Source organism: Sturnus vulgaris, chromosome 22 (genome assembly GCF_052056855.1).
Source record: "Sturnus vulgaris isolate bStuVul1 chromosome 22, bStuVul1.hap1, whole genome shotgun sequence".
Taxonomy (NCBI): Eukaryota; Metazoa; Chordata; class Aves; order Passeriformes; family Sturnidae; genus Sturnus; species Sturnus vulgaris.
This window is the reverse complement of record NC_142264.1, coordinates 9,622,814-9,636,858: the sequence shown is the minus strand read 5'-3', so window position 1 is coordinate 9,636,858 and position 14,045 is coordinate 9,622,814. Positions and strand designations below refer to the sequence as shown.

General features: G+C 44.3%; 1 protein-coding gene across 4 annotated transcripts in view; it reads left to right on the top strand.

Annotated features, from left to right (window-relative positions):
- PNPLA7 (patatin like domain 7, lysophospholipase) overlaps window positions 1-14,045 on the top strand; it is a 130,098-nt gene that overhangs the window by 38,923 nt on the left and 77,130 nt on the right. The gene's annotated exons all lie outside the window — the stretch shown is intronic.

The following is a 14,045-nucleotide window of genomic DNA, read 5'->3' as shown; positions in this document are numbered from 1 at the left end:
TACACAGATTCTTATTTACAAATTACCCAATGAGCTAAAAGACACAAATCAAAGGCTTTTCTTCTAAACCTATTAGAATTCTAGTTTCTTAGTATGAAAATTTTACATACAATCTGTGCATATGGTCTATCTGTTCTATCTGAAAAATGTCAGCAATATTTTTACTATATTTTTATTATGTCTAGAACTATGTTTTGGAGCTTTCATGGACACTTGTTTTTGAGACTTGTTTTCTACACTGATATCTAGGACTGTATTCTTGAGCTCTCACTGCAGCTTGTTAATCTCTCTCTGATGAACTCAGAGAGGCCTCTGTTTTTCAGACTCCAAAAGCCAAGCACACACAGTCGTGCTCCCATCCCTTGTTAATCTTTAGGGCTTCCAAAGTTGAAAACGTGGAAAACTCCCTTCTGCCTGGAAGGTTTTTATCATGGTTGGTGAATGGGATTGTTAGACTTGGTTTGAAAAGAAAGATAAACCCAGACAAGGTCATGACCAAGGCAGCAGGTCCTGCCCAGTGCTCCTCTGTGCCATGGGTTACTTTCCTCCCAGGGAGAGCAGTGCAGCCCCTTAGATCAGGGCTGCAGGAACTGCAGAAATGTGCACTAAAACAGGGGATTGGAATAAATTTAGTGCCATAGGAGGATTCAGTCTGGATGAGCCCCCCCCAGAAGTGTCTAGTCCAGCCTCCTCAGAGTTAGCAGAGCTGACTTCAAAGCTTTGTCAGGTTTTTCAGGGAGTGTGTAATTATTATAGCTATTAAAGCAACTGTTCATTTCAAAATTGTAGTATTTATCCATGTTTAATTTCTCTCTTACGTTCATTTTTTGTTTCTCAGACCTAGTTAACAGCAGAAATAGGAGTCATAAATGTGTGGCTTGTTTATTTTTTATATTTAAAATCAGAAGATTTTTGAAGTTCTGAGCTTTTTGTTCTGCTTAACGAAACACTGAACGTGTATCTGTTTATAGGCAGAATTAGCATAGCTCTGAAGCCAGAAAACATGTGAATTGGGATTAGTTCTATGGGAAGAAATTATTTTTTTATGGGAATGAAGGGGAAGGAGGAGTCCAAGGCTCCCCTTAGAGAGCTGATCCAAAATTTTGCCTGTGGAGTACATGAGGCAGTTGTGGTGCTCCCAGCAGAGCCAGGGCTAGGCTGGGCTGCTGCTTGTCCCATATTTGATATTTCCACGTGCACAGTATTTGAGGATCTCTTCCCACACTCAGTGCTGATCTGGCTGAGGAGTTGTGTTGGCTTGGGATTGTGTTTGGAGAAGCAGGTCCGTGCTGGAATGTGCTAAAGCACACCCACAAATTTTATTTGTTTTTTTCTTTCTTTGGGATACCTCATTAAAGGTAAAATGACGTGGTTTGACAGGAACTAAAGCTGCCATCTTTTGTGACTAATCAGAATGGTGTGAGGCCTTTTGGTGTGTGAAGGAAGGTTTGCCAATTTTGTCACATCCAGGCATTTTCCTGCTTTCCTCTGCCTGTGGTGAACTACAGCTTTTCACTGTCAAGCTCCTGGAGTTTTGCAGAGTTCCCAGGTTAAAAACAGACCTGTTCTACTTTCTGAAAGCAATTTTGAGTGACAGGGCAGCATATGGGGCTCAGAGGGTGGGCAGGCCCTGGCACAGGGTGCCCAGAGCAGCTGTGGCTGCCCCTGGCAGTGCCCAAGGCCAGGCTGGATATCAGTGATTGAGGGAAAGATGGGGACTACTGATTTGTGATCAGAATCCAAATTTTACTGGGGGCTACATATACTTCTGTACCATTTTCAGGAAGGCTGGGTTTCATTAGGTTAAACATCATACAGACAAACTTTACATTTCTACTTAGTTAAATCTTCTTGTAATCTTCAAAGCTCTGTTTGCTCTTGCCAAGGCATCTTGGTTATCAAACTGCAAATGCTGATTAAATCTACAGTGCTGTCAGTCTCTGTTACCACAGCTGGACATTGGGGCTTGGAGCAGCCTGGGGCAGTGGGAGGTGTCCCTGCTATGGCAGGGGTGGCACTGGATGGGCTTTAAGGTCTCTTCCCACCCAAGATTTTTTACAATTCAGTGGTTCTATGAAATGGCCTAAGCTCTGCCTGCCTGTGCAAGGCCTGGTGCTGGTTTTTGCAGGCTGGCCCAGCTGTTTATCTGTGCAGGAATGAGGAGGTGGATTGCTGGATGCCCTGGGCTGTGTTTGCTGTAACAGTGCCTTGTTTGCTGGTGAGTGCCCAGGCAGGGATACAGAAATACCCATGCAGTTTGTGCCTAAAGCACAAGTCACTGTTTTGGATCCACGTTGTGACATGAATCATGTTGGAGACTTTACTGACTCTGTGGACGTTGTCATCTCCTTCCTGCCCACAGCTCCCAGCCCCACTGACTCACTCTGCCATTTGTTGGAAGTGTCTCCAAGCTCTGGCAGCCTTTTGCAAACATGGGGGAGGATCTGTGAAGAATGCCAGCATTATTTCAGAGGGCATTAGCAAAATGATATTTTTGCTTTTAAAAAGTTTTGTTTATCCCCTTCTGCGAAATCTGTTATAAACCTTTAAAAACCTGCTGAAGGGTTGGTTTTTTTTTCCCTGACATTAACATAATTGGGGTTCTGGGTGCTTGCAGGGAATGCAAGCAGCAGTTGGTGTTGGTAATTGGTTTTTTGGTGAACTGATGGCTTGATCCTCCCTGAATGCCTCCGAGACCCTCCTGTGTCACCCTTGGTGTGGGCACAAAGAAAACACGAGAGTCTTGTGGTCGATGGCTTTTTGTTTACTGCCTCTGTGTCAGAACTTTTAAAATGTCACATGTCATTTGCATAAGAGATGAGGCTCTGCCATTCCTGCTTGCAGAAGCAAAGCAGTGCAGGATGAAGGGTTTCAGAAAAGATGTTAATTTTCAAGTGTGTGCGTGCACTCCCAAGGCTCAACTTGTGGCTCAAACTGTTTTGTTCCCTGCACTGACTCAGTGGCATCTGTTCCTCTCTTGATGCAGGGGGCGAAGAGCAGATTAGAAACTGAACTTTCCTTCCCTGGGCAGTTCCTTGAAGAGCTGACAAGGAACAGTTCTGTCAGGAGAAAAGGATCCTGACTCTCAGGAGGTTTTTGGGGGGACACCGGCTGCTGTTGGCCCTATTGATGGGCAACTCCAATCACTGTACCTTGTAAAATCAAGTTAAAACCCAATTTCCGAGTAATTTCTAAAGGACAGTGATCGATCTGTTAAATAATTCCCTTCCTGTTGAAATACAGTTGACATAAGTCTTGCCTTCTAGGGACTAAGATTTGACTAATTTAGAGGAAATATTTTAATTTGATGTTCCATTGCTATAGATGCACTTATGGAAAAATGTAGAAATGTGAATTTTTTCTACCAGAGACAGGGTCACGTCTTGCCTTTTTACCACTTCTGCCATGCCTGGATGATCCCAGAGGAGATGAGAGAAGACAGCTGTGTGTTGATGGAGTGAAAGGGCTTTTCACCAAGCTGCTTGTTTAAAATGCTTATCTTAGTTTCTCAGCTCTTTTCTTGATGTTGCTGCTTTGGTTGTAATCTTGATTAACCTCTGGAAATCGTAGTTTTTAGCCTTGTTCTTTTGATCTCATTAGCACATTGCTGAATGTGAGAGAGGATTCCCTTTAATTTGATTTTTGTGCCTGTCAATAGCAGGTGCTGGCCCAGGCTCTGAAGTTCTGTTGTTCCTGGCAGTGCTGCTGAGACTGGGGCAATTATCCCCTGGTTTGTTCCAAAGTGCAGAGCAGGTCAGAACACAGGGTCACAACTCCAAATATGTGTTGAGATGGGTGCTCTTTGCTTTTTGCACTGTTGGGAGAACAGCAGTGGATGAGGAGAAGGCAGCAAACCCATCAGAGCCATCCCTGAGAATAATGTGCTGCTGAATTGAAGTTGTTTGTGCCCTGCCTGCACCCTTCAAACAGCTGCAGGTGGTGGAACCTTCAATGCAGTGAGGTTTTTATTCAAGGCCACGCTCAGTCTGAAGGATGGCTGCAGTGCTGGGGAGAGGGCTCAGGGGCCTCAGACACAGCTGCTAACTCCAAATATTTTCCAGAGCTGGGCTCTTAGGTGGAGTGGAGCTGGGTTTGCTGGTAATCCCCTCCCAGGACACTGTTGTGTGCAGTGTCCAAAACCAGTCAGCTTTCAAAAATACCTGCTGAGGGGGGAGGCTGCAGTGATGTTTTGATTAATTCATCACCTTTTCTGTTTCTCTTTAGCAGCCAGAATGTCCCTCTTATCAGGAGGGCTACACACCTTGAGTTTTGAGTACAGAAACTGCTGAACAAGTGCAGAAAGGCATTTGTGCCCTCACTCTTGTCACACAGGGATAAATTGCAGAAAAGAAGCTTCAGCTGCCAGTGCTGCAGCACACTGGTCCTGCTGGGAAGGAAATCATGTTTTACATTCTAGAAATAGGACATTTTAAATGCTTTCAGATGTTAAGCTGTTCATCTAATTAAGACAGCTAAATGTCCATGGCTTTTTTTCCTCTCTAAAAAGTTGAAACCCAAGAAGAATCTGTAAATGGCTTATGATTTCCTCAGGGGATTGGAGCATTGTCCTTTGGCTGTTAGAAATCTTTAATTGCTGTGTAATCCTCAAAGGAATCACACAAAGGGAGGTATCAGGATAACACTTGTCAGGCTTTTGTTCTTTATCAGTATTAATGTTATCAGGCAGCTCCAAAGCCAGCTGAATGTCACTGCACCCTCCAAATTAAGGCTGCTCTGCTCTGCTTTTTTTAAACACGTGAATTTTTGCCAATTCCTTGCATTTTTGTGATTTAGTCAAACCATGGCTACTTCATTTGCTGAAGCTATAAGATACTACAAAGCTATTTGAGGTGAATTCAGATTATTGCCACCTCAGGCACACTGTGCACAGACTGTAATTGAGGGAATTGGAGGTGGACAGGAACAGAGCTGGAAGACATGGCCCTGGAAAGGATTGTTCTCTTTTCATCTTTTCCTCTCTCTCTCGGTAATACATTACTAAAAATGATTATTTTCCTAGCAGCATCTTAGGTGTGAACTCATATTTAAAACAATCAACAAAAGCAAAGCCAAAAAAATCCAAACCACCCAGTGAAATCCCCAACCAAGCAAAGCAAAAAAACAAAGTCCCAGTATCTGCCAGCCCCAAAGGGAGGCAGAGGAAGCCCTGAGTTCATGTTTGCACTGCTGAATTAGTGTCAGAATGAAAGGAGAAGCTGTGCCCTGATTTCCAAGCCCATCTTGAGAATGTTTTTGTTAAATTTAAATCACTGATCTGAGCATCTGAGTGAACCTTGATTTCCTGCAAGCATCTTCCCTGAATGAAGCTGCTGAGTGCTGTCGGTTTTTCAGATTCTTTACAGCTATTTCTTTTTATCAGCAGCAATTTCTCTTTTATCTTTATTTGCCTCAAGTTGTAAAAAGCAGCTAAAGGTCAGAGACCACCCATAACTGCAATTTCTTGTGGTGCAGCTCAGTTCTCCTGGCTGGCAACACCACAGCATGGCTTTGACAGGATCTGGCATTAAATTATCTGGATTTGTGTTGTGGGGGAAAGTCATTTGGCTGTGGAGCTGCCTCGGGTATCACTGCAGAGTGCTTTATGTGCTTGATGCCCTGGGCCACGTTCTTTTTAGAGAGTATGAGGAGCTCTGATGAGAGACAGTGATGGAATTGTGACCTGCTGGGTTCCACATCGGGGATTTCATGCACTGAACTGTCATTCCTTGGGATATTTTGTGTCTCCCTTTTGCTTCCAGCTGAACTCTCTTGTGATGATTCCAGCTATCAGCTCACTCTTGATACACCTCTTGATCCCCTGCAGGACAGCTTTTTACTTCCCTTGTCTCCTTCTCCTTTCTCCCTGCCACTTTGAGGGAGCTAGGCTGGCTGGGGAACAGCAAAGGCTGCTATTACATCCCTTCAACCCTTGCAAATGCACAAGGCATTTGATAGCAAAAGAAATTTTTGTTTTCCTTGATAGAACCCTTTTTTTTTTTTTTTTTCCTGCAAGCATCATTCAATTTTAGCCACTGAAAGAGAGAAAGCTAAAAGTGATCCTTGTCATCACCACCAGAATGCTTGGATGGCAGTGAGTGGTGGGAGCAGAGTCCAGTGGAGGTGACAGGAAAGATTTTTGGGGGAAGGGTCCCTGATTAAGTTCTAGCCAGGCTTGGGACTCTTGTGTGAAGCTGGGTTGGAAGCAATTGGATCTCTCCCTTCTAGGAAGTATCTGAGCAGTTCATCATGGGTTGTTCTTTCTTTTTCTGTTCTGGAAGTTCAGGTATAGTTCACCCAGAGAGGAGCCCAGGGCACTGCACGTGCAGGTCCTCTCCAACAGCCTGGAGAAATGTGATGGTTTTGGTGGGTGTTTGGTGTGGGTGTCTCAGGTGGCTTCTGACACGGTTCTTGGTGGTGTTTTGACTGTAATGTTGGATTTAGGGCAGCAAAACATGCATGAAACTTCAAATCTCTTCTATAGCCACACATAGACAAGGAGTAAAACTTAAATACAGGAGGCTGGGCTTTTGCCAATTCCCTTCCTAGCTTTAATCTTCCTCTTTTTTGTCCCTTAATGACATTCACTGCTGCTACAGGACTGTCACTGCACTGCTACAAAGTGCAGGCTCAGTCCTTTGGGGAGAACCTGTGGCCTGACTCCATCTGCCCTAATTACAAAACGTAGCAAGCTCAGCCTTTTTCATTTTTACCTGTATTTTAGAATTCCTCTTGCTTATGCCATGTATAGATACACAAGAGTTCCATGCATGAATGTGTGTAAGCCTTTCATGGTTTTTAAATACGTTTATCTATTTAAAAAATGAGAGAGGGAGGTTTGGGTTCTTCTTTGCACACAGCAGAAGGGCTGGATGTCCTCAGTCACGGGGTTAACTTGGCACACAGGAGATTGCAGAAGGTGGTTGTTAAAACAACTTTGAAGAGTACATGGTGTTCTGAGTTCATCCACTGGCACTGCTCCCACAAATAGCATCGATTTGCAGTTTGTCTGGTTGCTCTTCCCACTCATTCACTGATTCCAGCAGTGTCTCCTCCTTTGTCCTTTTCTGATACAAACAAATTGATATTTCAGGTCCTTCTGGAGCAAACACTGTTGGGATGAGCATCCTCTGCTGCTCCAGGTGCAGATGAGCTGGAGAAGGGTCTGAGGGTAGCATGTTTAAGCCAGAAAAAAATCAGTGTTCCGTGTAGAGTTTGGTTGCCCTTTGTGTACCATTGGTGATGTTGCCTCACTGGCTTCAGTTGCAGCAGCAGCTGCAGGTCCTGCCCTGGTCGGGACAGAGACACTGCTGTGACAATCCCCGGGTGGCTCTTGTGCTCTTCCAGTGCTGATGTTTGCCTTGAGATCCAGGTGTGCTCCCTGGCAGCTCCCTCACTGCCTGTCCCTTCTCCAGAGCCTCCTGAACCAGCAGCAGATGTCAGTGTTGATGTTTCTTCTTCTCCTGAACCCTCCTTTGGTCCGTGTGTCCCCTCGCCCCCGTCCCGTGTGTCCCCTCGCCCCCGTCCCGTGTGTCCCCTCGCCCCTGTCCCGTGTGTCCCCTCGCCCCCGTCCCGTGTGTCCCCTCGCCCCCGTCCCGTGTGTCCCCTCGCCCCCGTCCCGTGTGTCCCCTCGCCCCCGTCCCGTGTGTCCCCTCGCCCCCGTCCCGTGTGTCCCCTCGCCCCCGTCCCGTGTGTCCCCTCGCCCCCGTCCCGTGTGTCCCCTCTGTGCCGGTCCCTCCCCAGCGCCCTGGGCTGAGCTCCTGGCTTTGTGCTGCTCTGGGTTGGTGTTTCAGGACGGAGTGAGCAGTTTTGGTCTCTCCAGAGGAGGGGTGGGTGTCTGTGCACCCCCGGTGTCACCCAGTTGTGCCTGACAGGCCCTGCCTGCTCCCCTCATGCTCCTGGTGGGAGCCCCTGGCCTGAAGAAGAGACAGTACAAGTATCAGGCTAATTACCAGACAGTGATTGTGGCTGTCTTGGAGGAGAATTTGGAAAATGAAGAGTTTAAACTATATAATTTCATAATCCTTGAGGTCCTCACCTGGGTCTCCTTGTAATTGCTGCTTTCACTTGTGTGCTCTTACACAAAGGCCACAGGGAGGGTTCCCTTGGTAAGAAAAAATTGCTGCTTTTTGTGAGCTGGCAGCAAGGAAAAATCAATGGGAGAGGAAGAAATATGATGTGTGAGAGGATGACGGGTTCTGGGTTGGAATAGTGGCCATAATGAAGAGGAACTGAAGGCAGTGTATGCCAGAATGGATGATGGGATGGGAAGGCATGGCAAGAGGCACTGGTGTGAATGTGCTCCTGACTGGAGGCTGGGCAGAACACGCCTGTGGCTCAGAACATTTTCACTGGACATGTCTCCTCATGCACTAGATCTGCTTGAAATATCACTTGGAAAGAAATAATCTCCACAAGAAACTACTTGGAAATAATTTGCATTTTTAGTGGCTGCTGACTGTGAGAAAAGTCACCCAACAGTTTGTTAAACTGAGGCTGAGTTCATCTGGAGAAGCAACATTTCCAACATTTCCAGCAAATACACCAGCCCCAGTTTGCTCCAGGAAGTCTCAGAGATGCTGAAGCCTGAGCAGAATAACTGTGCTCATCACACTGGGGCTGTGCACACACCAAAAGTTAAGCAAGTAAAGTGGTTTCTTGAGTGCAGCTCAGGAAGGAATTTGTACCTAGAGCACTTCACAGAATTTCTCACGTGCTGGTTTTCATTTCCCAGCTGTGTAATTTGGAAATCTGTAAAGAACTGTCAGGAATGACTGTTGGAAATGAAGCCAGAAGAGGTTGTGATAGTATAAATTGCTTTTCCCCTCCCTGTAAAAGATTTACAGCAACACTTTTTCTTCAGAAAGAACTTGGAAGGCAGGGTTGTGAATCATGTGCATTGTATGGGATGGAGACAGCAAAACCTGATTGTGTCACTGTTCAATACTGAACTAAGATAAGGTGTGGGAATCATGGAATTCCAGACTGGTTTGGGTTTAAAAGAACCTTAAAGCTCATCCAATTCCCCCCTCTGCCCCTTCCATCGATTGCTCAAAACCCCTCCTGTCAGAGTTCAGTGGAACAGTGCAAAGAGCACAGGTCTGGTTTTAGGGTTTTTTGGAGGGGATGTTGGAGTGTTTTTATTTGTTTTGTGTTAGGAACAACAGAACCACAACAAAGCAGGAGCACCCTCACCCATGGCCATTTCATGATTAGTTACAAGAACCACAGAGTGTGTGACACTGAAATGGTTCTGTGCTCCCTGATTCCAGTTATTCCAGCCTTTGAAACACTGTTCCTGTGCAATTCCCCCAAAATAAAGGAAGTGGAAGTAAAGGCAGTGATGGATGAGAGATTTCTGAGGGTGGGCTGGAGATAGAGAGGGATTTTGAGGATGAGGAGCCAAGGGGTCGACCTTGGAGACAGGAGAGTGGTGAAGGGAACGTTCAGCATTTTAATAAGGCACAGCAGGATTTCAGAGAGATGGATTCCAAGTGAAATTAGCTCTGCACTGTGGGCTGCTGAGTTTATGGCATGAGAGAAAACCAATCAACACCAGATAACGAGGTGGCAAAGAGAAGAGCAGCCAGTCCAGGCAGAGCAGAGGATGGGTGGGCTCAGCACTCAGGGAACTCCAGGAAAACCAGAGGATTCTTGGAGTGAGGGAGGAACAACAACCATGGCAAATGCAGGAAAACTGAAAGAGAAGCCCAGAAAGGGGCAGTGAGGTGGAACTTATTTCGAGGCTTGTTAGGAAGGAGGGGAGGAGTGGATGTACATGAGAAGAACAGAGATGTACAATTGCCTCGAGCAAGAAAAGGGCTGTGTTGGCTTGGGTTGCAGGAGTGGGAAGGATTCCATTGGTTCTGTTTTGCACTGGAGCCAAAATCTTTGCTGTGGCTGTGTTCGTGCTGGTGTGGATGAGTGATTCTAATGGCAGTCTGGGAAGGAGCTCAAGAGAGAGCCTTGGGTGATTATGAAACCAAAAATATAAATAAACACTCTCCCCAGTCAGGTTCAATAAGATCTGAAAGATAATAATGCTATTTCTTGGAACGTTTGGTTATTAATGCTATTGTGGAGGTGGTTTTGTGTTGTTTGCTGCAGCTGTGATGGGTGATCAGAATGTTAAATTTCCCTTTTTATGACCAAGGAAGTTATGCTACAGCCTTTTGATCACAAGTGGATTTTGTTCATTTTGAAGTTAAAGCTGGATCTCTGAATCTTGTACTTTTACAAACCTGGAAATAGAAGAAAACCTCTTCAAAAGCTTCACTGGGCAGAGGAGTCCAAGGATTTGAATGTGGTTTAAGATAGAAACAATTTTAAATACTCATATGGCATGAGACTTCTGTTTTTTTCCTAAGCAAGAAGAAAAATATCTGAATCTCTGAACAGTTGATATCTCAAATGGTTTATTAAAAAAATACAAAGTAAGAAAGTGTTATTTTCAGGGGAGAGCTGCAACTTGATTTTAGAATGATTTTGATCTCCAAAGGAGATGGAAATATCCAAAACCAAATGGGTTTGGCAGTTTTCCATGTACAGGAAATGTAGAACCAGTGCAAAAAAGGCTCTAAAACCATGGGGTGGGAAGAGGGGAGAATGTGGTGAAAGTTGAGAATCATCCTGCAGATGATCCAAATGAGAGCCCTCACACTCCAGTGTGAGGAGGAAATATTTTATTAATTATTGAATCCCAGAATTATTTGGGTGGGAAGGGACCTTAAAGCCCACCCCACCCCCTGCCAGGGACACCTTCCACTATCCCAGGTGGCCCCAAGCCCCCTCCAACCCTTGGACACTTCCAGGGATCCAGGGGCAGCCACAGCTTCTCTGGGATAATTAATAAGTGAATAATGGGGATTATTAATAAATACAGAGATCAGGAACTCAGATGATTATACCCAAGGGGAAAGCACAATTTGAATTTCCTTGTGTTCGGAGTCTGGGACCCAGGTATTTTCCATGCTGAAATACTGAGGTGCATTTAAATGAAAATATCCAGGACTTCCATAGTCCCTGTATGTAAGAACAGTCCAAGGTCCAATTTCTGTAATCACTTGGGAATTGCAGTCAGCACTTGCAGGGGTCTCTGGGACTGGTGGTGTTACAAATCTGGATATTTGAATGGCTCCTTGGGAAGGAGGTTTGGAAAAGGTCTCCCTGTGCCCTCTGCTCTGTCAAAAAGATGAACTTACACTTGGGAGCTAAAAAACCCTCCCTGAGGCTGTGGTTAAAGTTAAAATTTAATTGCCTTTTCTACAAATTTACAAATTTCATCTTTTCTGAAAGGCTCAGGAGCCCCTTGGAGCACAGTTGATTTTATGCTCTCATATATCACAGAAATTGTGGCAAAAGATCTCAGACAGTTCGAGCGTTTTTCTTCTTGATACAAATTAAACTCAGTCAGGAGGTGCCTGGCTGAGAGGAAAGGTTTTATTTTAACAGCTGAAACTCTTAACCTGCTTTCAGGAGGAGGAAGGTAAATTACAGAGCCAAGAACCTGTGATAAAAAGCTGGTAATAGGGGAGGGAGATAAACCAGAACATCTTATACAGCCCTTTGGGGAGCCTTAAGGGGGTTTGTTTCTCCATAAATGTATGTACAAAGAGGATTTTTTTTTTTTGCCCTTCTATATAATTAGTTTAAAATGTGATGACAGAACAAAACATTCCTGGTACCTGAGCAAAATACAAAGGCTGGGGCTTGGCAAAATGAAAGGTGCTTTAAATTTCCCTGTGCAGTTTTCATTACAGAACAGTTGGTGCTGGTGAAATTCAAGTTAATTTTGGCAAGTTCGTCTCAGTTTTCTGGACTAATGGGAAGTTTTTGAGCTCAGGATGTTCTGGTTGGCTGGATTAACTGTTTTGTGAACATGGAGCCTTCCAAGGAGGGAACTTGGTGGAAGTGGCATCACTGAGCTGTGTGTTTTGCCCAAGGCATTATATTATTATTATTGTTGTTGTTGTTATTATTATTATTACAATTACTGTTATTATTATTATTATTATATCTCTGGTGCTCATTTTGTGTGTCTGAGCCCATAGTACTGTGAGGAATTAATTGCTTCGTTTGGAATTTGCTGTTAACATAAGCTTTGAAAAAAATCCTGAAAAGAAGCCCCAAAAATCAATCAAACCAATAAAACCATCAACCCCCCAACCTCTAAACAGCTCAAACAGCCCTAAGCTGATATATTATTTATTTATTTTTATAATGGAAAATTAAAAATGCAAAGTCATATTCACTTTTATTTGAAATGTGAGTAAATTGCAGTTAGGGAGGGATTTTTGTTTGTGTTTTAACCTCACTAATTACAACCATGCTTTTGGAAATGGCTGATCTATGGATTTCAAGCCAAATAAACGTTGTCTGCTGCTGGAACTCCCAAAATGGAGCAGCAGGCTGTTCCTAAGCAATTAAAGGTTGTAGCTCCAGTGACACTGCCTCTCCAGGATAAATCACTGGCCATGGGGAGAGACTTCACCAGGGAATTGGATTTCTGCATTTCCAAACAACACCAGAGGCAGGGGCAGGTTTGGGCCTGCAGCTGCATTTTGCTTTTCTTACCCCAGGTTGTTCTATATAGTGGCAGATTTTCTCCATGAAGGAGATGAAGCTCCAGGGGACCCTGCTTGAGCAGGGAGGTGGGACTGGATGAGCTCCAGTGCTTCTTTCCAGCCTGAACTGTTCAGACATTCCTGTGTACACAGCACAGGCAAACATATATAGGTAAAGAAGAAAAAAATTAAAATAATTAAAAAGCAGTGCTTGTTTTTGGCCCAAATGTGCTCATTTGTTCCTAGAAGCCCAGGCTAGTTTGGGTTGGAAGGGACCTGCAAGCTCATCTTGCTGCCACCCCCTGTCATGGGCAGGGACACCTTTCACCACCCCAGGCTCCTCTCACCCCTTTTTTTAATTTTTAGGAAGTCTCAGTTATTTCAAGGTCATTGGCTTTCAGCTTCCAGAGGTACAATGGAAGTGTTCCAGGGTGGCATTGAGGAGAGAAATGGGATTTTCCTGGCTCTTAGATGGCTTTGTCCCCATCAGCACCGAGGGTGCAAAGCTCTCGGGGTTGTTGAGGTGCTGAGGTCACTCTGGTTGGTGATTGTTCTGGCAGCTCAGACAAAACTTTCCCTCTGGGGGCTCTGTGGGTTCTGATGTTGTGGCAGCTGTGGTGCCCTGGGTGGGACCTCAGGGACAGGCAGGGCACTGTGTGGGAGCAGCAGTGGTTCTTGGTGTGAAAAACAAAGTTCACTTTCCTGCTAGATTTTAAAAGTTTTAATAAAAGACAATAAGAGACAAACAAGAAATCAAAAGGTTATATGGCCGGGTGCTTGGCCTTCAGCCAAGAGCTGAACTCAGAAAACACTTCTTTAAATGCATCAACCTGTTGCATATTCATAGACCTTTGTGCATTATTCAAAATCATTCCCACCCAACATATAAATCAACAGTTTAAATTTCTTTCTTTTTTTTCCCTTGTGGTTCCTTCTTGTTGGTGCACTCCCTGATAAAAGAGATCAATAAATTCCTTCCCTGGAGTTCTGGTGTTCATCACCGCTGTCTTCATCCAGATAGGATAATCAAAAAATGTGAAGAATTTTCTGGTTATCTTTTTACTATTCTCTGAGTTAGTTACATGAACAAAAGCTTTTTACATCACCATGTTATAGTCCAAAAAGATATATATTTATCACACTACTATTTCTAAGTTTTGTTAATAGCAGAACTAAAAGAAACTCTATTCATACAGCAAAGTTTTCCAACATTATACATATAGCATTCATTTTGGTATTTGTGAAAAACCAACAATATAATTGTCTTGGTTTAAAAGACAGGTGTCTGCCAAGAAAGGTAGGAGCTTCTTTTTAAAATGGAGAATGTAAACCCCCTCCCTCCAAATTATTATAATTTTGAAATTTAGGGGCTCTCAGGCAAAGATAGGGGAAAAGGAATAATAGTTCTTTACTAGGAAAATTAAAACATAAATCCAGTATTACAGAGAACAAACCCAAACACGGCCAGAGTGAGAATCCAAGGTG